The sequence below is a fragment of the Phyllobates terribilis genome, unplaced genomic scaffold (genome assembly GCF_046119375.1).
Source record: "Phyllobates terribilis strain yellow unplaced genomic scaffold, ASM4611937v1 Scaffold_222__1_contigs__length_3263388, whole genome shotgun sequence".
NCBI lineage: Eukaryota > Metazoa > Chordata > Amphibia > Anura > Dendrobatidae > Phyllobates > Phyllobates terribilis.
The window spans coordinates 1,886,667-1,910,898 of record NW_027362982.1 but is presented as its reverse complement, the minus strand read 5'-3'; the positions used below and the strand labels follow the sequence as shown (position 1 = coordinate 1,910,898).

General features: G+C 41.3%; 1 long non-coding RNA gene across 1 annotated transcript in view; it reads right to left on the bottom strand.

Moving 5' to 3' along the window:
* Positions 1-18,269: 18,269 nt before the first annotated feature.
* LOC141214456 (uncharacterized) overlaps positions 18,270-24,232 on the bottom strand; it is a 32,872-nt gene continuing 26,909 nt past the window's right edge. The window contains exon 3 of the long non-coding RNA XR_012283679.1: positions 18,270-19,065. This is a non-coding gene — a long non-coding RNA (uncharacterized lncRNA). The remainder of the gene's footprint in view (positions 19,066-24,232) is intronic.

Below are 24,232 nucleotides of genomic sequence, written 5' to 3'. Positions count from 1 at the left end.
AAACATTTTCCACCGAACATAATGGGATTATTTCCTGTTCTGTGGTTACAGGGATTAAACGGGTTAAAAACCCAGGGCAGGATCACCATGGGCATTTTTTATCCTGAGAATCCTGGTGGATCTATGAACTAAATACTAGGTTTCCTCTGGGTATGAACTTGATCTACTATTACGAATATTTTTTTTATTGTACTTTGTTTCACCATTATTTTTATTGCTAACAAAAGTGTTTCTTTTAAAAAAAAATTCCTGCTCAGGATTGGTGATGCTTGATCACGTGTTTAGCCAGTATATGACTTAATACGCTAAACAAGTTCCTTAATCATTGCCTGCATTGAACACATGTAGTGTTCAATTCAGGCAATGATTAAGGAACTGTTTCCGAAACACGTTTGCTGGTAAACACCCCTCTTCCATAGTGACTTAAAACCTTTTGTATACTTTAATTTTTTTAATGCATTTTCATTAAAAGTGTTTTTAAGAAGCTCAGGACGCTGGAATTACTTCTTTTTACTGACAAAAAATTTTAGGGGCTTCATCGCAAAAGGGGTGTCTACATTTGCACATGCAAATTTTTAGTCATTTGATCCCATAAATTTAATTTATGCCTGTATGTTTCTCACTTCCCTTCACCAATTAGATTATTTAGTGCTGATCCTTCACACACAAATCGACTTACAATAATAGGTAAAAAAACAAGATGGGTGAATGCTTTTGCAAACCACTGTACATCACTGGGGTGACCAAGGGGACAACGATATAACGGGGTAGGACTTAGAAGCATAGACATCACTGGTTAGAGCTGGGGGTCATATACATCACTGGCAAGGCATGTACATGATTTAGGAGAGCTGGGGGCCTTATATATCACTGGGGAGGACTGGGGGGCATATATATCACTGGAGAGGGCTGGGGGTCATATACACCACTGGGGAGCCTGGAAGCAAATAGAGGACTGGGGGACATAGATATCACTGGGAAACGCTGGGAGACATATACAGTGGCTTGCAAAATATTTTTACCTATTTTGTTACATTACAACCTGTGTTTAAATATTTTTGTAATTCTATTTGTGTGTAATGCAACAGCACTAAATACAGTGGGTACAGAAAGTAGTCAGACCCCTTTAAATTTTTCACTCTTTGTTTCATTGCAGCCATTTGGTAAATTCTAAAAAGTTCATTTTTTTTCTCATTAAAGTACACTCTGGACCCCATCTTGACCGAAAAAAAACAGAAATGTAGAAATTTTTGCAAATTTATTAAAAAAGAAAAACTGAAATATCACATGGTCATAAGTATTCAGACCCTTTGCTCAGTATTGAGTAGAAGCACCCTTTTGAGCTAGTACAGCCATGAGTCTTCTTGGGAATGGTGCAACAAGTTTTTCACACTTGGATTTGTGGATCCTCTGCCATCTTTCCTTGAAGATCTTCTCAAGTTTCGTCAGGTTGGATGGTGAACTTTGGTGGACAGCCATTTTCAGGTCTCTCCAGAGATGCTCAATTGGGTTTAGGTCAGGGCTCTGGCTCTGCCAGTCAAGAATGGTCACAGAGTTGTTCTGAAGCCACTCCTTTGTTGGCTGTATGCTTAGGGTCATTGTCTTGTTGGAAGGTGCACCTTTGGCCAAGTCTGAGGTCCAGAGCACTCTGGAAGAGGTTTTCATCCCGGATATCTCTGTACTTGGCGGCCGCATTCATGTTTCCTTCAACTGCACGCAGTCGTCCTGTCCCTGCAGCTGAAAAACACCCCCATAACATGATGCTACCACCACGTTTCACTGTTGGGATTTTATTGGGCAGGTGATGAGCAGTGCCTGGTTTTCTCCACACATACCGCATAGAATTATCACCCAAAAGGTCTATCTTCGTCTCATCAGACCAGAGAATCTTATTTCTCATAGTCTGGGAGTCCTTCATGTGTTTTTGAGCAAACTGTATGCGGGCTTTCATATGTCTTGCACTGAGTAGAGGCTTCCGTCGGGCCACTCTGCCATAAATGTCCGACTGGTGGAGGGCTTCAGTGATAGTTGACATTGTGGATCTTTCTCCCATCTCCCTACTGCATCTCTGAAGCTCAGCCACAGTGATCTTGTGGTTCTTCTTTACCTCTCTCACCAAGGCTCTTCTCCCACGATTGCTCAGTTTGGCTGGACAGCCAGGTCTAGGAAGACTTCTGGTGGTCCCAAACGTCTTCCATTTAAGAATTATGGAGGCCACTGTACTCTTAGGAACCTTGAGTAATGCAGAAATTATTTTGTAACCTTGGCCAGATCTATGCCTTGCCACAATTCTGTCTCCTTGGGCAGTTCCTTTGAGCTCATGATTCTCATTTGGTCTGACATGCACTGTGAGATGTGAGGTCTTATATAGACAGGTGTGTGCCTTTCCAAATTAAGTCCTATGAGTTTAATTAAACACAGCTGGGCTCCAATGAAGGAGTAGAACCATCTGAAGGAGGATCACAAGGAGATGGACAGCATGTGACTTAAATATGAGTGTCTGAGGAAAGGGTCTGTATACTTATGACCATGTGATATTTCAGTTTTTCTTTTTTAATAAATTTGCAAATATTTCTACATTTCTGTTTTTTTTCAGTCAAGATGTGGTGCAGAGTGTACTTTAATGAGAAAAAAAATGAACTTTTTAGAATTTACCAAATGGCTGCAATGAAACAAAGAGTGGAAAATTTAAAGGGGTCTGAATACTTTCCGTAACCACTGTAGTATGAGTTGGTGAAGTGAAGGGAGAAAAATATAGGCATTAAAGGGAACCTGTCACCAGCTTTGCCCCATATGAGATACAGCCACAACCTTTCAGGCCTCATATGCAGCATACTAATATGCCGTGTATATGCCCCCGATCAGGACTCCAACAAAAGAAAAACACCTTTTATTATACTCATCTGCGGGGCGGTCGGGTCCGAGGGCTTCGCTGGTCCTGGACCGGCGCCTCCCTACTTTCAATGCTGTCCTTCTTCTGTGTTTCATGTGGATGATACATCCCTACGTCATCCATACAGGGTCCCTTACATTGCGCTATTGCACAGGCGTACATCTCTGCCCTGTTGAGGGCACACTAAAGTACTGCAGTGCACATGCGCCAGAGCTCTTTGAACTTTCCCATCACGTGCGCACTGCAGTACTTTACTCTGATAAGTAAGTAATGGGTCAAATAGGTAGAACCACTAAATAGAGAATATGATATAGCAAGATGTGGTAAAATAAAACGTAGCTTTGTCATCCAAATAGAGTCCGTGGCATCCATATATAAAGAAGGGAACAACTTCTACATATCGAGTATATGCAACAAAGCAAGAAAAAAGAGGAATGTATACAATGGTGATCACCTTCAAAAATAGTTTATTACAATTGACAATGAAAAACAGGGCAAAAACAAATTAAAAACATTTAAAAAAACAAAATGGCTGAGACAAAAACAGACCCAGTCTCTGTAGGACTTAGGTCCACCCAACCTGGAGTGCCCTTAGACCTTAAACTATGCATAACATAATTGGCTTAATAATTATACAAAAAATATGATTACATACACAGTAGTTAGGGCTCATATACGTGATAAATTTAATATACACAAGAATATAGAAAAGTCATAGCATTAATATACAGTTCAATGTGAAGCTAATATGCTTTATGTATACACAGCAGCAAATAAATGAATGACACCTATATCAATCCGCAGTATTACTAATATTAATCTGCAGTTTTGGTATTCAGCACTTATGAGGAATGTTTAGTATAGAGTAAATTAGCATGAGCTCACTATAGGTACAAAGGAGTAATCCAGTACCAGAACCACCAATTTAAAGTGTGTCTGTTTAAGAAGGATACTACTCTGAGGTACTCAGTACAGGATAAGACCAGGAAGGTTGGTCCCCCACACGAATCGCCGCTATCAGTGCGGCTTCATCAGGGGTAGACACAGTAAGGAAAGAGCGTGTATATATATATATATATATACAGTATATATACACTGTATATACACATAATTCATTAATTAAGGCAACTTACAGCTGGAGGGGCGGCCGCCTCAGCAAACAGACATCCGCCAAAATACTCTGACGTCATTTCCTCATAAGTGCCGACCCGAGTACTGTGGTCCCCAGTAATCTGCCTGGGGGGCCACAGAAAAGTTAATCGCAGGCCCGAGGTTCCCCACCCCTGCTCTAATGGGAATGTACTGCAGAGGAAACAAGCTATTGCAATGACAAGGACTCAAAACATCTAATCAAATAAAAGTGAAAGAACCTAGCTAGGACTGTATGTAGGCTGCATGGGAATTCTTCATTCAGCAAGGAACAGCATCATTCCTTTTTGGACTGCTTAAAATTATGTATAAAATATAACTAAAGTGTCGGTTGCAGGGTACAGTGCAAACCAAAGCCATTCAAGATTTTTTTTATGAATGAATCAGTGGACATCCGTTTAGGAATGAGCGATTGAATTATGCATGGGGAAATTCAGTTTTTCCGACTACATAAGTATAGATATACTGTATATGTAATTTTCCACTTACAGTAGGGCAGCCTGAAACACATTTCTCCCAAAGACAGGGCAAATACAATCATTACATAGCCCTTATTTGTTTACTGTGCAGTTTTTCTGTTATTATTGATTGAATTTATTTAATTTAATATAATATTTGTTAGAAATAATACAAAATATAATAGATAAATATCTTTGATCATGGGACGTTCTGATATATTCAGAATTCATAAAAAGTAATAAGAAAAATCCCACTTGTTATCTTTTCAATAGCTCAAATAGTTAATTTATGTTCATTTATTTATATCTTGTGGTGTTTACTTTGCTTATACCAAAGACAGGGCAAATACAATCATTACATAGCCCTTATTTGTTTACTGTTATGTATAAAATTTCCTGTGCAGTTTTTCTGTTATTATTGATTGAATTTATTTAATTTAATATAATATTTGTTATAAATAATAAAAAATGTTAATAGATAAATAAATATCTTTGTCTATCTTTGATCATGGGACTTTCATATATATTGAGAATTCATAAAAAGTAATAAGAAAAATCCATCACTCTGAAGTGAGTATGATAAAAACATGAGACTTTTTGTAACATCCCTGGCGGCGTGTCGCCATGGCTTCCTATCACTCACCATGCAAGGCTGCCATCCAGGCTGCGCACTGTGTTCCTCTTCTTGCTGTGTGGATGTTTCCTGGTAGAATGCCTAGAGCGGCGGCATCACTTCCTAATTCTTAAAGGAATATTCCTAATGCATCCCCAGCCTATTGCTGTGAGGCACTGGGTACTTAAGGCACCTCCACCCAGTGGGTGGTCCCTGAGGAACAGTCAACGTTGGTATTGCCAATCCTTGGTGAGTTGGCCCTCACCCCCATCTTACTTCTAACCCCAAGAACGACAGACATTGTGGCTTGGATACAATTGGCCACAGTCGCCCTTTATTATAGCAGTAGCAATTAAAACCGTGTTATATAAACAAATTGTCTTAGGGTCCTTGAAGCCAAGAAGAGTCTGGTGACCCCAATGACACAAACCCCACTTACTCCCAGCTGCGAACCTCAAGCTCAGGAGCTCCAAGAACCCCCTCGAAAGGGGGTTCAGAAACGGTTAAAACCGCCACACCCGGGACTCGATATTCCTTTGTCATAAGTCCCATAAATCACCAGACCCAAATACCACTTATAACTGAGGGATCCATGTCCTGTTGACACTCCCATACCAATTTATAACCAACTTCAAGGACCCTAAAGCACGCCACCACAAGAGTAATTGACAACCTTAAGTACTCGAGACCCCCTTTCCTTTCATAAACATCGCCTGCTCGATGCCCCCTTGTAAAGCTAATGACCATAAATCAATTCCGAAGTCATTCAAATGAACTCCGTCAGCCAACCAAAAATCTTCCGAGCAATTCTCCAAATCAAAATGCCGAATTGACGCCCCCCCATTTCTGGAAACAAAATTGGAAAACGCTCTGTTCACCTTCTTCTGTGCTCTATTCAAACTCTTTATGGACCAGGCATTTTGCCATCTCTTTCGGGGAACAATCTCGGAGCAGATCGTTATCATCCCCGGAAAAGATGCCCAAAGCCGTAATAAATCACGTCTCTGATTAGATCCCTACACGGCCAAACCCCTAAGTCATTACCCCCTACGTGTAATAACAGTATATCTGGGGGGGTGATCTAAATGGACAAAATTATTCACCTCCCGCAACAACCTGTTCCACCCTATACCCCTAAACCCAAGCCAGCAAGTAACAGCTTTGTCCCTTGAAGCACTGAGTTGCTTTCCATCTCGTCGTATGTCTGCCCACACCGCGCCCAGTGGACATAGGTGTGGCCCATTATCCAAATCAACAGAGGGAAACCTATCCAGAAAACAACATGTGATCAGAACACAACAATACACATTTTTTTCACAAGTTAACTGTCGACTCCGGTCTCACGCAAGACAAAATCCGCCTCGATTCCCATCTCCCTATCCGTTTTACAATATTCGAATTCAGGACGCAAGCCACCGCCTCCATAGCGGCCCCTATCCGAAAAGAATGAGGGGCAAAATTACACGGATCCAACCCCAACTTGTTCAAGCACATCCTAAAAATGACGGTGAATTGATACTGCAATAATGTTCCGTCTTCGTGACACAACAATGGTACGTCCGAATTCTGCCCCAGTCCCCTGGAGGACTCAAAAGTTTTTAAAGGACACATCCCTGACCCTTGCACCTCTCCTAACCATACCTTTTTTCCCCTTCCTAACTGGTCTGTTTTTGAAAGCCTCAACCAAAATTCAACACCTTGTTTTGTTGCGAACACATCTCCTGCTAGTACCCCCCGCCTTTCTTCTTAGATGGAGCTACTAGCTCGCTAACCCTTAGGTTTTTCCTGGGCATTTTTTGGGGCACTAACAGGAAAAGCCTTACCTCATACTCTGAGCTACAAATACCTCCCAGTTCCTTTCTCAAATATTTCAGGAGCTTAAACGAAACTGGGTGCTGATCATCCCTCTGTGCCCGCCCCCTACGAATACCCTTAACTGCTTGCTTCACTAGGAAATTCTTTGTCAGATCCCTACCACCCTTGATCCTAAAGCCGAATGCCAAACCTGCGATCAACCGATTAACCTAGAGCCCCCTCCCCTAACCGTAGGTGCAGCAAGCCTACCTGATCTTCTTCAGACAAGGTATTTTTGATACCCCTCAGCCGACCCTCCCACAGCCCCCAAGCAGCTTGATAGGCCTTCCATGTGCTAAGGGATATGGATGATTTAATTAATGGTTGGGCTGCACAAATACCAAGTTCCATAAGTGATGCGGGCACTCGAGCCCCCTCTCCTCTGCATCTGGGGCCAGCAACCGAAAGCGATCCCACTGGAAACGAGAAAGGGCGTCAGCAATTGAATTCCTTTCACCTGGAATGTGAGAAGCTGTTATACATTATTAAACATTCCAATGCCAGTTACCGTAACACCCTGATTACTGGTGGAGAAGATGCCGTAATATTGTTGATCGCCAACACTACTCCCATGTTATCACAGCGGAAACTAATCCATTTGTTTTGAAATTGATGACCCCACAGTGTCACCACAAACATTATTGGGAAAACTTCCAGCAACGCTACGTTTTTTAACAGCCCTTCCACTCTCCAACTCTGGGGCCACTCCCCTGCACACCACTGGCCCTTGAAATAAGCGCCAAAACCTGTGCTTTCTGCAGCATCCATGAACAGCTCTAAGTCCACTTTGTCTGTTACCTCTTCCATTATCAAAACGCCCATTATACACTTCGAGGAAAGTGTCCCACACCGACAAATCTTCCTTATGCTCATTTGACAATCTAATTTAATGATGAAGAGCCTTTACCCCCGCCGTTGCATTTACCAGCTTCTGGAGAAGACCCTCCCCATGGGCATTACCCTACGTGCAAAATTCTGCTTGTCTAGCAGCGACTGTGTCTCCCTCAATGTAATCTTTTTCAGCCACCTAGCCCTTGCCACTTCAGCCCTTAACGCCACCACTTTCTCCTCTTGTAATCGGAGTTTCCACTTCTCTGCATCAATAATGATCCCCAGAAAACAAATACAAGACGCCAGGCACTCGGTTTTTTCAGAAGCCAGGCGGACTCCAAACAGCTCGGCAATCCATTCCATGGCATGCAATGTGGATTCACACAGCGGTGAATCCTTCAAGCCGAAACACAAAAAATCGTCCAGATTATGAATGATTGGTGCCCCCCCCCCAGACACGTCTCGGACAACCCATTCCAGGAAGCAACTGAATGCCTCAAACAAGGAGCAAGAAATGGAACAGCTTATTGGCAGGCAACGATCTATGAAATATGCTCCGTCCCAGAAACAACCCAGCAGTCTAACGTTTTTCCTTATTTTCTGACCCATCCCACCGCCTCGTCAAAAGAGGTATAAACAACGGAGCATAATTCTGTTGCAATTCCATCATTCACCGACCTACCCTTTGGATAAGAGACATGATGAATTAACCTAAATTTGTTGGGCTCCGTTCTTGCAGGGAAGATGCTCCTGGTGCCGTCCGGGCTCCACAGTCGGCGATCCGGGCCACTTGCTCATCCAGCCAGCCAGGGGGGTGATCCATTGCCGACGTCCTAAGGGTCTCCAGCAGCAATATTTGGTATTGCCGCATCTGGAACGACCTGACCTATAAAACTGTCCCACTAGTTAATCTCTTTAGTTAACACGGTAAAAAAAAAAAATAAAGCAAAAAACGATGCTTTATCATCATACTGCCAAATAAAAAATGGAATAAAATGCGATTAAAAAGACAACTGTAAATAAATATGGTGGCTTTGAAAAGGTCATCTTGTTCCCCACCCCCCAAAAAAAAAGCCGCCATACTGCTTCATCAGCCGAAAAATAAAAAAGTTATATCTCTCAGAATAAAGCAATGCAAAAAAAAATATTTTTTCTATTGTGTAAAAGCGCCAAAACATAAAAAGAAGATATCAATGTGGTACCGCTGTAAACGTACTGACCCGAAGAATAAAGCTACCTTATCAATTTTACCACACGCAGAATGGCATAAAAAAAATTCCTGAATTGTTGGTTTCTGTTTATTCTGCCTCCCAAAAATCGGCATAGAAAGCGATCAAAAAATGTCACGTGCCCGAAAATGGTACCAATGGAAAAATTATAGCTCTCTAAATATGGCGATGCAAAAAAAAAGAATTTTTTAGTGTGTGACAGCTGTCAATCATAAAAACCCGATATGAATCTGGTATCGCTTGAATCGCACCGACCTGAAGAATAAAGTCATCTAATCACTTATACCGCACGAGGAAAGCCGTAAAAAATAAACTCTAGGGTTAAGATTGTGCTGGGATTAAGGTTGTGCTAGGGTTAGGTCTTTGCTAGGGTTAGGGTTGTGCTAGGGATAGGGTTGTGTTAGGGTTATGTTTTGCCAAGTATTTAAAGGGCTCGGATGCGGCTTTAAAGAAGGCGATTAATTTTTATTATAATTAAATGATTACAGAACATAGGAAATAGTGTGATATTGCGTACACCTTTGCATAATATAAATCACAAAGGTAAAGTACTTACAGCGCACACTATACAGGAAAAACTTCACCAGGAGAAACATACATCATCTGTCTGGGAGACATCAGCCGTGAGAAGAAAAATAGCGAAGACCGAGAAAAGTCCTGGGATGAATCCACACTGCGTCGTCGGGGCATCCCCTTTTAGTCCACAGGTCAACAGGCTTCTGTCTTAGCTGAAAACTTCACTAGCTTATATCTTGTTTGAAAACAAATGTTTGCGTAACCAAATGTTACACAAATTCTGACAAGAGTCTTTTTGTTCAATATAGTATCTTTCTTCTGAGTGACCAGCTCTTCAGATGTCACTTAACACCGATCAAATATAGTTATATGAAAAAGTTTGGGCACCCCTATTAATCTTAAGCTTAATGTTTTATAAAAATTGGTGTTTTTGCAACAGCTATTTCAGTTTGATATCTGTAATAACTGTTGGACACAGTAATGTTTCTGCCTTGAAATGAGGTTTATTATATTAACAGAAAATGTGAAATCTGCATTCAAACAAAATTTGACAGGTGTATAAGTATGTGCACCTCACCAGAAAAGTGACATTAATATTTAGTAGATCCTCCTTTTGCAAAAATAACAGCCTCTAGTCGCCTCCTGTAGCTTTTAATGAGTTCCTGGATCCTGGATGAAGGTATTTTTGACCATTCCTCTTTACAAAACAATTCCAGTTCAGTTAAGTTTGATGGTCGCCGAGCATGGACCGCCCTCTTCAAATGATCCCACAGATGTTCAATGATATTCAGGTCTGGGGACTGGGATGGCCATTCCGGAACATTGTAATTGTTCCTCTGCATGAATGCCTGAGTAGATTTGGAGCGGTGTTTTGGATCATTGTATTGGTGAAAGATCCATCCCCTGCGTAACTTCAACTTTATCACTGATTCTTGAACATTATTGTCAAGAATCTGCTGATACTGAGTGGAATCCATGCGTCCCTCAACTTTAACAAGATTCCCGGTGCCGGCATTGGCCACACAGCCCCAAAGCATGATGGAACCTCCACCAAATTTTACTGTGGGTAGCAAGTGTTTTTCTTGGAATGCTGTGTTTTTTTGCCGCCATGCATAACGCCTTTTTGTATGACCAAACAACCCAATCTTGGTTTCATCAGTCCACAGGACCTTCTTCCAAAAATAAATTGGCTTCCCCAAATGTGCTTTTGCATACCTCAGCCGACTCTGTTTGTGGCTTGCTTGCAGAAACGGCTTCTTTCGCATCACTCTCCCATACAGCTTCTCCTTGTGCAAAGTGCGTTGTATAGTTGACCGATGCACAGTGACACCATCTGCAGCAAGTTGATGCTGCAGCTCTCTGGAGGTGGTCTGAGGATTGTCCTTGACTGATCTCACCATTCTTCTTCTCTGCCTTTCTGATGTTTTTCTTGGCCTGCCACTTCTGGCCTTAACAAGAACTGTCCCTGTGTTCTTCCATTTCCTTACTATGTTCCTCACAGTGGAAACTGACAGGTTAAATCTCTGAGACAGCTTTTTGTATCCTTCCCCTGAACAACTATGTTGAATAATCTTTGTTTTCAGATCATTTGCCAGTTGTTTTGAGGAGCCCATGATGCCACTCTTCAGAGGAGATTCAAACAGGAGAACAACTTGCAAGTGGCCACTTTAAGTAGCTTTTCTCATGATTGCATACACCTGGCTATGAAGTTCAAAGCTCAATGAGGTTACAAAACCAAAAAAAGTGCTTTAGTAAGTCAGTAAAAAGTAGGTAGGAGTATTTAAAACAAGAAAATGATAAGGGTGCCCATACCTATGCACCTGTCAAATTTTGTTTGAATGCAGATTGTACATTTTCTGTTAGTACAATAAACCTCATTTTAAGGCAGAAACATTACTGTGTCCAACAGTTATTACATATATCAAACTGAAATAGCTGTTGCAAAAACACCAATTTTTATAAAACATTAAGCTTAAGGTTAATAGGGGTGCCCAAACTTTTTCATATAACTGTATATCACCGGAGATGAAACATGCCAAAGGCTCCTGGTACCAGATGTTTTACCATTCTATAAACACAGCATATTCTTACCAAATATTGCTAATGAATATAAACATGCATCGTTCTCACTAAACATTAATAAAAGACTGCTTGATACTATAAACTAAACATTGATAATAGAGCTATGAGGTCCAGGTGTTGGGAAAATTGCAAGGCTAACATAAGCTGAACTGTTAAAGGGTTCTTTAAAGACAGGCTACCAATATGGATTCCTGATGGACATTAAAAACCTTAGCACTATAAACCACCCTTGGTCATCTGGAAGCGATATATCATTTACATACAATACCATATCCCAAGGGAATATCTTCAGCAGATGAACGACACATTGCTATAAAAGAAGGAATACATTGTATACAACAGCATAAGGCGATACAAGCACAGATTATAGCAAAAATTATTCCTAAAATATAGCGTAAATAACCAAAATCAGGCAACCAATAAAATAACCAATCCCACCATTTACCATTACGCTGTGTGATGTGATCAATGTCATCATGTAACTGATCTATCTGAAATTGCAAATCCTGACTATGGTCTGACAAGTTAAAACAACACATACCTTCAAACTCTTCACATCCATGGTGGTGAATTAATAACAAATAATCTATAGTCGCTCTATTCTGTAAGACAGCTTTTCTGGTAAATTTGTAAATCTAATAATATATCTTCTAAGGCTCTACTGGTAGCATTTATTGATCTAGCTACAAGACAAGATAATCTCCCTACAGTCATAGCCGCATATGGGACTATGGCAGGAGATCCTACAATCGTAAGGGATAACCCTATAATTTCTGATTCAGTTAAAAGGTTTACATTATACTTATAGGGAAAATATATATTCTTGTACCGTGTTAGCCAGTAGATAAAAAAAATATTTAGATTTGAGAGTCCTCAATGGTTGATACCTTTTAATGGCTAACTGAAAAGATGGTAACAAATTGCAAGCTTTCGAGACTACTCAGGTCTCTTCATCAGGCATAGTATACCACAAAATCTGAAGAGTCACATATTTATACACAATAAGACATACAAAAAATGCAATAGGTAAGACAGGTGAGGAAAAGCAGAGTTATTATGGAAGAGATAAACAGATCTGGCTATAAATATTTTAGCAGTTAATAGATAAAGAGTGTGAAGGTTTTATTGTCCTGCTATTAGGTCCAATGTTATGATGGCCTCACAAGTCTGAGGAGTAAATTCCTTAGTTGATGTAGAATGACATAAATCCATGCGACACATTCATTCCTGCTATGAAAGTGTTAAAGGTCACCATCAGTTTATATTCTGAAATTCTTCAGACCCCCAGCTGGACAATTGGTACATATAATTAAGTACACTACATTAGATGTGATACAGCTGAACGTGCCTGGGATCTTATAGTCCTGATGTGAATTGGGAATCTTTATCTTGTCTGTGGTCGTTATAAACGGACAGGTTTTATATTTTTTCTGGTTGCAAGGAAAGGTACCTGTAGCTGGAGGAGATGACAGGGAGCTTCTGACAATGATGCTTCTTAGATTTGGGGGGTTGCCTGAAACACAGAAGTGGGGGGTCTGGAAATATGGATTGTAATCGGGCATCTTTTTGTAGTAAAGGTTATAGTTTCCGTGCAGCTCTCCTTAGCGCCTCCAGATTTGGATTGTAGGTGATTACTAGAGGCAACCGGCTGCTTTCTTGTTTGGTTTGGTAATGTAGGAGATGATTCCTTGATATTCTGGTGGCTCTTGTAATCTGGTTCTCAATTGTTCTTTGATGGTAGCCCTGTTTCAAAAAGGTCTTTCTGAGGCCATCAAGGTGTTTGTCTCTATCCATCTGGTTGGAACATATCCGATTGTATCTGATGGCTTGGCTGTAAACAATAGAGTTTTTTATGTGTTTTGGATGGAAACTGTCCCATTTAAGGTATGTAGGACGGTCGATTGGTTCAAGGATGTCTCCATTTCATTGTTCTCTAGCTTGATGGTGGTGTCCAAAAAGTTAATTTCAGTACAGGAGTAGTTGAGTGTTAGGTTGATGGTGGGATGAAATTAATTAAAGTGTTCATGGAACGTCTTCAGTTGTTGCTCAGACCCCGTCCAGATGATTAAAATATCGTCAATGAAACGATAGTAGGCCAGAGTCCTGATGGGACATGAGGACAAAAAGTCACTTTCAAGCTTGGCCATGAAAAGATTTGCGTACTGTGGAGCCATTTTACTTCCCATCGCTGTACCAGTTTCCTGTAGATATATACTAGGAGGTCCCTGCTAAGCAGAGAAAAAAAGATGGCCACTAGAGTTCGTACAAATTCATAAAAATATCTTTATTGAAAATATAAATACCACATCAAAACAATTCGTATCGATGCACAAACAGACCACATCATGTGGACACAATGCTGGAGACCAAAACTATTGGATTAAAAGTTACACCATAAAAACCATGTGACACAGCGGCCACAATTGGTGAGCCTACGTATAGTAGATGATTAAGGGGAGGTAATGAAAAAAATATATACATTTTATCTCCAATATATAAATGTTGCATGTAAATTTGTCAATAAAATATAGAGTATTTCATCCTCCCAATTTGTTTAAATCTAATTATGACATCCAGAATACTTATAAATTATGGTTATTAAAGAACATACCCCATATTCAAATGAATGGCATTGCTCAAACATATACCTAGATAGTCACTTGGCCACCAAACGAACCGCTGTTGGCGTCACCCCGACGCACGTTTCGGTAAGAACCTTTTTCAAGGGGTATTCATGCATACTGATCACCCACCCTAATATACCCTGTGACAATTAGTGAAGTGTGCACATGCTATACCGCCATACCGGAAGTATCCAGCGGCGCGCACAGGCCAATCACCTGACTTCCTACAGACGCATCCCAGTCACCATGGAGAGGCGTCACATGATCCACAGTCACGCGATCGGAAGTACCGCCTCGTCGTCAGGGACGCCATCCCCGCTACATACCTGCTCATGGAGTGACGCGGCCCCACCGCCGCAACCGTGGCGCACAGCGGCGTCGGCATCAGCAAGATGTCGAAAGCCAATGAGCGCAACAGAGCGACCGCGTACCGGCGATGCAGCAGCGGTATGTATCAAGGGTGGTCCCAGAGATCATATACTCGGAAACCAAAGTCTGCAATATTTCACAACTAACAAAATGGCAGTACTGTATATTTATATCTATGTATATAGAGTACACTGAGGAGGTGTACCCACCTATAAAACATATGTACCAATTATATACCATCTCTCATCACATGATTTGACATAAAAAAAAAAGGGGGTACCCTATAACCACCATCGCCTCAGGACGAAGAAAATACCACATAGAGATACCACTAAGAAATATAGCATTATTCTGGACCCACCATTCAATAGCAAAAAATCCTCATTAAGATCACATCAATCCATAGAAATGTATAACAACATTTCCATATTTACACACATATGGATACATATACAAGAATATAATATTTCATATTTAAGTATTCTTACATATTTTTTTGATAGATATTATTTACATATTATACTCTTCTTTATTTCTTTACGGATCACTCCTACAATTCTTCCACCTATAAAACTCTAGGGTCCATACAGATCATTGCTTGGTAATAGTTGTTGAAGTAATTGGAACTGGTGAGTCCAAATGAGTACTGTCATCATAGATATTGCAGGCCGATAGTGGATCAGAGGTATCGCAACCAATCTGATGGGAAGTCAATATGCATGAAATTAAAACACAAATAATCACACAAAGAATAAATAAAACTGATATTATTAATATTGGTCAAGATATACCTGGGCATCACATACAGTATGGAGATTACAAAAATGGGACGAAACTAACGTTCTCATTAAGCCCCTTGGGGTGCAGGGTTTTGAACGCCCAAATCCATTTGGATTCCAATTGAGCCAGTTTCTGTGAAACGGGTCCACCACGAATACCCACCAAAATACTATCAACGCCTTTTATTCTCAATCCAGTAGAATCACAATTGTGATATAACTTAAAGTGGCGTGGGATGGTTTTAAGCGTGGATGCATCCACATGGCCAAGTGCCGCCTCAATCCCCAACACATGCTCTCTTACCCGTGTTTTAAATTGGTGTGTAGTCATACCTATGTAGATAAGCCCACACGGACAAGATGCATGGTATATCACATATCATGTTTGACAAGTGATGTATTTATTGATCTTAAATCTTGTACCGTCCGAATCACAAAAATCCGTACAACGGTCGATGTTGGGTCAGGCGACACAGTGACCATATGGACTGCAGCCACGCCGTCCCCCACCCACTCCATCTAAGAAGGTTTGTCGAGGTTCACCCTCATAGTGACTCCGCACCAGATGGTCTCGGAGTAAGAATACATATGTAAGAATACTTAAATATGAAATATTATATTCTTGTATATGTATCCATATGTGTGTAAATATGGAAATGTTGTTATACATGGCTATGGATTGATGTGATCTTAATGAGGATTTTTTGCTATTGAATGGTGGGTCCAGAATAATGCTATATTTCTTAGTGGTATCTCTATGTGGTATTTTCTTCGTCCTGAGGCGATGGTGGTTATAGGGTACCCCCTTTTTTTCTTATGTCAAATCATGTGATGAGAGATGGTATATAATTGGTACATATGTGTTTTAGGTGGGTACACCTCCTCAGTGTACTCTATATACATAGATATAAATATACATTACTGCCATTTTGTTAGTTGTGAAATATTGCAGACTTTGGTTTCCGAGTATATGATCTCTGGGACCACTCTTGATACATACTGCTGCTGCCTCGCCGGTATGCGGTCGATCCGTTGCTCCGATGCGCTCATCGGCTTTCGACATCTTGCTGATGCCGACGCCGCTGTGCGCCACGGTTGCGGCGGTGGGGCCGCGTCACTCCATGGCCAGGCATGTAGCGGGGATGGCGTCCCTGACGACGGGGGCGGTACTTCCGATCGTGTGACTGGATCATGTGACGCCTCTCCATGGTGACTGGGATGCGTCTGTAGGAAGTCAGGTGATTGGCCTGTGCGCGCCGCTGGATACTTCCGGTATGGCGGTATAGCATGTGCACACTTCACTAATTGTCACGGGGTATATTAGGGTGGGTGATCAGTATGCATGAATACCCCTTGAAAAAGGTTCTTACCGAAACGTGCGTCGGGGTGACGCCAACAGCGGTTCGTTTGGTGGCCAAGTGACTATCCAGGTATATGTTTGAGCAATGCCATTCATTTGAATATGGGGTATTTTCTTTAATAACCATAATTTATAAGTATTCTGGATGTCATAATTAGATTTAAACAAATTGGGAGGATGAAATACTCTATATTTTATTGACAAATTTACATGCAACATTTATTTTTTTCATTACCTCCCCTTAATCATCTACTATACGTAGGCTCACCAATTGTGGCCGCTGTGTCACATGGTTTTTATGGTGTAACTTTTAATCCAATAGTTTTGGTCTCCAGCATTGTGTCCACATGATGTGGTCTGTTTGTGCATACATACAAATTGTTTTGATGTGGTATTTATATTTTCAATAAAGATATTTTTATGAATTTGTACGAACTCTAGTGGCCATCTTTTTTTCTCTGCTCAGCAGGGACCTCCTAGTATATTTATATGATGGTCCGTTCTGACTTAAAGTCCTGCATGCAATAACATGGGTCCATATGGATTTTATGTACTTCAACCCTGTTTATTGATTTGGTTCTTTAGCCTTTCATTTCCTGTAGATATATGTTGTTATCAAATTCAAAGTAATTGTGGGTGAGGATGAATTCTGTAAGTTTGACCACAGAATCAGCAACAATTCCTGTATTTTCTATGAAGATTTTGCAGGCATTTAATCCATCCTTGTGTGGGATATTAGAATACAAAGATTCCACATCCATGGTGGTCAGGATGGTTCCTTCTGGTAGAGGACCTATTGCTGCTAGTTTATTCAGTAGGTCTGTCATGTCCCGAATGTAGCTGGGTGTACTCTTTACCAGTCCAGAAACTTGCTCAGTAAGGGTGCCCACACATGAAATAACTGGTCTTCCTGAATTTCCAAATTTGTGGATTTTGGGGAGCATATAGAATGTCCCTATTCTTGGACTCTCTGGTATCAGGTCATTCGTCAGGCAAACAAGATACCAACTTGTTTAGTTCCTTATAGTCCTGTGTAGGGTCAGACTCCAGTTTTTTGTAGTAGCGTGTGTCCATCAGTTGTCTGTTTGCTTCCTTCATGAATATAAACTGATGGTGACCTTTAACACTTTCAGAACAGGAATGAATGTGTCGCATGGATTTGTCATTCTACATCAACTAAGGAATTTACTCCTCAGACTTGTGAGGCCATCATAACACTGGACCTAATCACAGGACAATAAAACCTTCACACTCTTTATCTATTAACTGCTAAAATATTTATAGCCAGATCTGTTTATCTCTTCCATAATAACTCTGCTTTTCATCACCTGTCTTACCTATTGCATTTTTTGTATGTCTTATTGTGTATAAATATGTGACTCTTCAGATTTTGTGGTATACTATGCCTGATGAAGAGGCCTGAGTAGTCTCGAAAGCTTGCAATTTGTTACCATCTTTTCAGTTAGCCATTAAAAGGTATCAACCATTGAGGACTCTCAAATCTAAATATTTTTACATTATACTTACAATCTTCAGCTAAACAGGAAAATCCCCTCTTTGGACGTTTAGCTTTATGGGATGGAAACAAAGGATACATCATTAGGGCTAATCTAGAAATAACACATGGCCCACCTATTATGTTAGCTGAAATATAATTAAAAGTTGTATTCCCACAAGAAAACATCCACCCCTTGGGCAATTTTACATGTTGTATATGTGAGAGAGAGATTACTGTTTTGTTGCACTTCATGTTTTTCGCTACCTCATTCTCTTGAAATTTTTATCTGAACGTGAACCGCACATGATATTATGTTCATTGTGCCTTTTGTTACCTTCTATTTTTACCTATTTTATTTTGATTACAAGTCATTTGATAACATAACTCAGCAGATGCATTATTTTGAGTCTTTATAGTTATCATGTCTTCAGTAAGGAAGTCCTCTCCAGTACAGTTTATACAAGCGTAATACAGGTTATATGTATCATTTTGGATCACATCTCCTTCAATCTCCTCATCTTGGACAAACCCCCCTATTGAGTTTGTCCACAGTTGTAAGGGAGTTGGTATAGCTACCATACAATTCTCCAGTATATTGGTAGCGGTAGCAGTTTTTGTCATACAAAAATGGCTCATGTTCATCAATTGTGCCAAGTAACTCCATAGGTTCTGTTTAATTTTACACAATGCCACATTTTCTTTGACTGGCACTTCTTCTCTTTGTTGATACTACGGTTGGGTAGAGACAGAGACCGAAAGGACCATGCCTGTAACACCGATCAGCCACCATCTCCATATTTGAATTGGACACTAAAAAGAAAGAGCAGATTTATTATTCTCTGAGATAACACCTGTCTGCTGGAATATGTTCCCATTTTTCCTGTCCTGGCTTCATCACTATTAACACATTACCTGCCCCTCTAGCAATCACCTCTGCAGGCTCTGGGGGACCTTTATCCCCAGCTTGTTTTACCCATGTTTTTGCACCATCATTTAAAGAATGACTGGAACCAAAATCTTTATCTCCTCTGACAGTTATTACTGTGGGGGCTGTTCCCTTGATCACCTTCATTTTCTGGATGGATAAAATCAACAATTGAGCTACCCTGTCTCCTTTTTGAATCAACCAGTCACTATCCCCACTATTCAGCAGGAGTACCTTAATTTCACTTTGATAGTCCTGATCTATCACTCCTCCCATCACCTGAATTCCCTTTAAGGCTAAATCTGACCTTGGAGCTATAAGACCAAAATGTTCAGGAGGCATTTGTAATCCTATAGCAGTTCTGATTGCCTTTATAACTCCTGTTCCAATCTGATTTCCTCATGGGATTGTAGATCTAATCCTGCAGCTTGTGGAGTAGCCCTATAGGGTCCTAGTGCTCCCGTCTCCAATTCCCAATAGAGAACTGTCTGTTCTGTGGTAGAAGCTTTTAAGGGCATTATCTGTAAATTGGGGGTAATCATCCTCATTAATAGTGTTTCCTGTTCTCCAATTGGCCTGTTAAGAATGTTAAGGGCTTCATTTAAATGTTTTCTCCACCCTTTGTAAGTTCCATCTCCCAATTTCTTTAATTGTTCTTTGAATAACCCATTCATCTGCTCTACCAATCCTGCAGCTTGGGGATAATATGGGATATGAAAGATTCACTCAATGTTATGTTCTGAGCAAAATTCTGCAACCTTCTTGTTCCTGAAGTGACTACCATTGTCACTCTGAATTTGTTACGGAATTCCGTAGTATAATACTATGGTTTCCATTGTTTTGATCGTACTGTTGGCATTGGCCGCTTTACACGGACAAGCCATCATGTACCCTGAGTATGTATCCACAGCCGTGCATACATACACACATCCTCCATCTTGTGGAAGGGGACCAATATAATCTACCTGCCAAATTTGTCCAGGCAATTTGCCTCGGGCTATATGGCCCCTAACCACATGGGGAATAGGTCTCTGTTGTGAATGTTGACACACTGGCCATTTCATAATTGTTTCCTTAATTACATGTAACCTGAGGGGCACTCCTCTGGTTTGTGCCCATTCATAAGTAGCTTTTTCTACAAGATGCCCACATTTCTGATGTGCCCATTGAGCCAATCCAAGTTGCTTTTCAGCTGAGTCAGGCTCCTCACTGGCATCAGCAACTGATATTTTGGAATGTTCATCCGCTATTGAATTGAAGAGTCTTTCCAGGTTATCTGAAGCACAATGGACGTCAACGTGAAATACAGTCACTTTAATTCTTTGCACAATTGCCCAAACATCTTGCCACAGTTCTTTCCCCCACACATCTTTGCTGTATATTTTCCAGCATATGGAGTGGGACAGACTTAGGTCTATATCATCAAAAGGAGTATTTGGCTCTGATCTGATGAGTGTTTATAAATGATGATGGAATAGCAACCTCTATAGGTCATGGGGAATACTAGATGAATCTCTAAATAAAAGCTACAGCAAGAGAGACACTAGAAGAAGATTTATTTGTTGATTTCTCAGTGGAGTAGACAGAAACTGTTATCTGTAATGTGTTATACATAACCATATATTGGCTTGTTAACTTGTGTTGCCCCTGAAGAGCCGCTACGACAGTTGGTGGTGAAACGCGTCGGGCATTAAGCATTTTTCATCTGAAAGGATGGTTATAGTTGAAATTGGGTACTAGGCATCTTCCTTTGAGTGGATGGTTATAGATATGTCATACTGAAATCATCTAACCAATATACTACTTGTTTAGGTATACCTAGGAGAGTATAGGCTGACCTCGGACAATATAACTACTAACAGTAGATGGGAAGCTGAACCATGATTATAACCTAGGTTATTGGTTGGGTTTTTTTTCTGTTTGATTGGTAATTAGTATACAATGTTTAGTCTGTTAGCCTGTGAGTCAGGGTTGTTTTGTTTTTTTGCACAATTGTTTGGTATGTTTTTAACTTTATACCTTAATAAATATATAATTTTAAAATGTCTTCCCTTTAGTTTATATACTGTGATTGGTTAAGATTAATAACATTTATTGTTGTGAGCCCCTATTCTTATTTTGCCAATTAATGACCAAATTTACATGAGGGCGTCTATCTATGTGGAGGGCTCGGCCAAGAAGTCAATCACTTGTGTCTCCCTCTGACTGGGAAACCTCTCTGGGAGAAAAAGTCAACTCCTGTCGCTGTGTTTTGACCTCCTGCAACAGCAATTTTACTTCAGCGTAAAGATCCTCAAACCCCGGCGCTGTGGGTTTCACTGGGGACGAAGTCGGAGTGGGCCCTCCCGCTCTCTCCGTGTCCAACTACGCCCACGCTGTGGGGATCCAGAATCTTCCACTGTCACCTTTTTATTTTGTAAACTTCCTGATTTCTTATGAAGCCCTCGCTTTTGGTATAATTTCCACATTTCATCAGTACTAGTGATGGGCGAGCACTAAAATGCTCGAGTCGAGCAAATTGGAATGCTCGACCCGAGCAATGAGCCCAATGTAAGTCTATGAAAAATTCGAACATTTTTCAGGCGGCTCCCCCCGGAGGTCTGCAGAGGCCTAAAAATTGCCCAAATCGATGGGAACAGTGCTCAAATGACATGGGAACAGCATGGGGAAGACCCCTGAAAGCATTTCTGACTCCCAGGTCACTGCTGTGAACAACGTTGTCAGAGGTATTACGCCACTTTTACGAACTCACAATAAAACATACAAAAACTAAACCAAAATGGATTTTCCTGGGAAATATGTTAAGGAACATCCTTTACAGGGTAATGACTTGTATATAAGGCAAAATAAATAACCAAAACCAAAAATACTCCTCCACACCAGCGTTTTTGATGCCTTTTTGCATTCAACCGTGACAAATGCATTCACCGGGAGATGTAATTTTAATATTTTACAACCTTATCTGGCCATGTGGTGTGTGACACATCAGACACATCCTGTTTCATTTATGAAGGAGGCACTCTGAAAGTCACAAAGCCTATTTTTATAGGGTTATCAGGCGGCCTTTTCTATTCTTAAAGGGCCAGCAGTCAGCCCTCACCATTCTTAGAGAGCCATCAGCCGGCTGTGCTTTGTTGTTCCCATTACTAAAGAGTGGGTCTCCTATACTATTATTGCGTATGCAGTGAGTGGCAGGGCTGCACAAAATTTGGACGCACCCCAGTACCCCTTTGAAGAGACTTAGAGGAGGACCTCCTGAAAACAATGTTCCCATTATTAGAAAGTGGGTCTCCCATGCTGTTTGCCTATGCAGTGAATGCAAGGGCTGCCAAACATTGGGAGGCACTCCAATGTCCCTTGGAAGAGACGTGGAGGTTAGAGGGCCTCCTGAAAACAATGTTCCTATTAATAGGAAGTGGGTCTCCCATTGTGTTGGCCTATGCAGTGAATGCAAGGGCGCCAAAAATTTGGAGGCACTCCAATGCACCTTGGAAAAGATGTGGAGGAGGGCCTCATAAAAAAATGTTCCCATTAGAAAGGAGCGGGTCTCCTATACTTGTAATGCCCATGCACTAAGCGTATGGGCTGACAAACATTTACCCCTGGGGGGTATAAATGAACATATTGAAGACCAGAAGCAAATATCCAAAATCAGGAAGCGTATACCCATGTGTGGCTGTGAAAAGATGCATGGGAATACACCTCCCAAAAAAAGACACTGGATTTAAGTTTATGTTACGCTGCTATCATGGTGGTGTTAAGAAGTCTGGCCCAATCCAGCCCTTGTTCATTTTTATAAGAGTCAGCCTGTCAGCTTTTACAGTTGACAGGTGGATGCTCTTATCAGTTGTAATTTCACCAGCGGCACTAAAAACCCTCTCTGATAAAATGCTAGCGGCCAGGCAGGCCAGGACCTCCAAGGCGTAGAGAGTCAGTTCATTCCACGTGTCCAGCTTGGATATCCAATAATTATAAGGCACAGAGGAATCATGGAGGACATTGGTACAGTCGGCAAGGTACTCCCTCAGCATCTTCCCAAACTTTGCACTCCTTGTGAGAGTAACCCGCACCTCAGGGCCTGTGCAATGGGAGGGGCTGAGAAAACTCTCCCAGAACTTTGACAGTGTTCCCCTGCCTCTGCTGGATTGGAGTTGTGTCTCTCTCGGCTGTACTCCTTGGTTGTCCAATGAACTGTGACCTCTGCTGCCAGCGTTTTCAAAAGGGAATTTTTTTTAATAGTTCCACAACAAGGGCCTTCTGGTACTGCCCCATTTTTGTAGACCTGTCCGCCTCAGGAATAAGAGATATAATGTTTTCCTTGTAGCGTGGGTCTAGAAGTGTCATCAACCAGTAATGACTGTCACCCAAAATTTGGAGAACGCAAGGGTCACGGGAAAGGCAGCGTAACACAAACTCAGCCATGCGTGCCAGACTGCTAACAGGCAAGACTTCCGTGTCCTCACCAAGAGGATGACTGATCATGCTCTCCTCCTCCTCTTCCCTGTCCTCAGGACATCCACGCTGAACTGACGGTATGACAGTTGTGCAGGTAGTACCGTCTATAGCGCAAGAAACTAGCTCCTGTTCTTCCTCCTCCTTCTCTTGCTCATTGTCACCCAATCCCCGTTGGGATGAGATGAGGCTGGACTGTGTGTAATCATCCTGTATGGTTCCTTGCTCCATCTCATTGTGCTCCGCCTGCAATTCATCCTCTTTGCTTCTGAGCAGAGAGCGTTTCAGCAGACAGAGAAGCGGGATGGTGACGCTAATTATGGCGTCATCACCGCTCACCATCTTGGTGGAATCCTCAAAATTTTGGAGGATGGTACAGATGTCTGCTATCCATGTCCACCCCTGAGGTCTTGTGTGGAGTCTGAACTGAATACAGCCTTGTTGATGCTGGTAGTGAACAACTGCCCTCTTCTGCTAACAAATTCTTTCCAACATCTGCAGTGTAGAGTTCCAACGCGTGGAGACATCACACACCAGTCGATGAGCCGGAAGCTGCAAACGCTGCTGAAGCACGGTAAGGGCAGCGGAAGCTGTACCTTA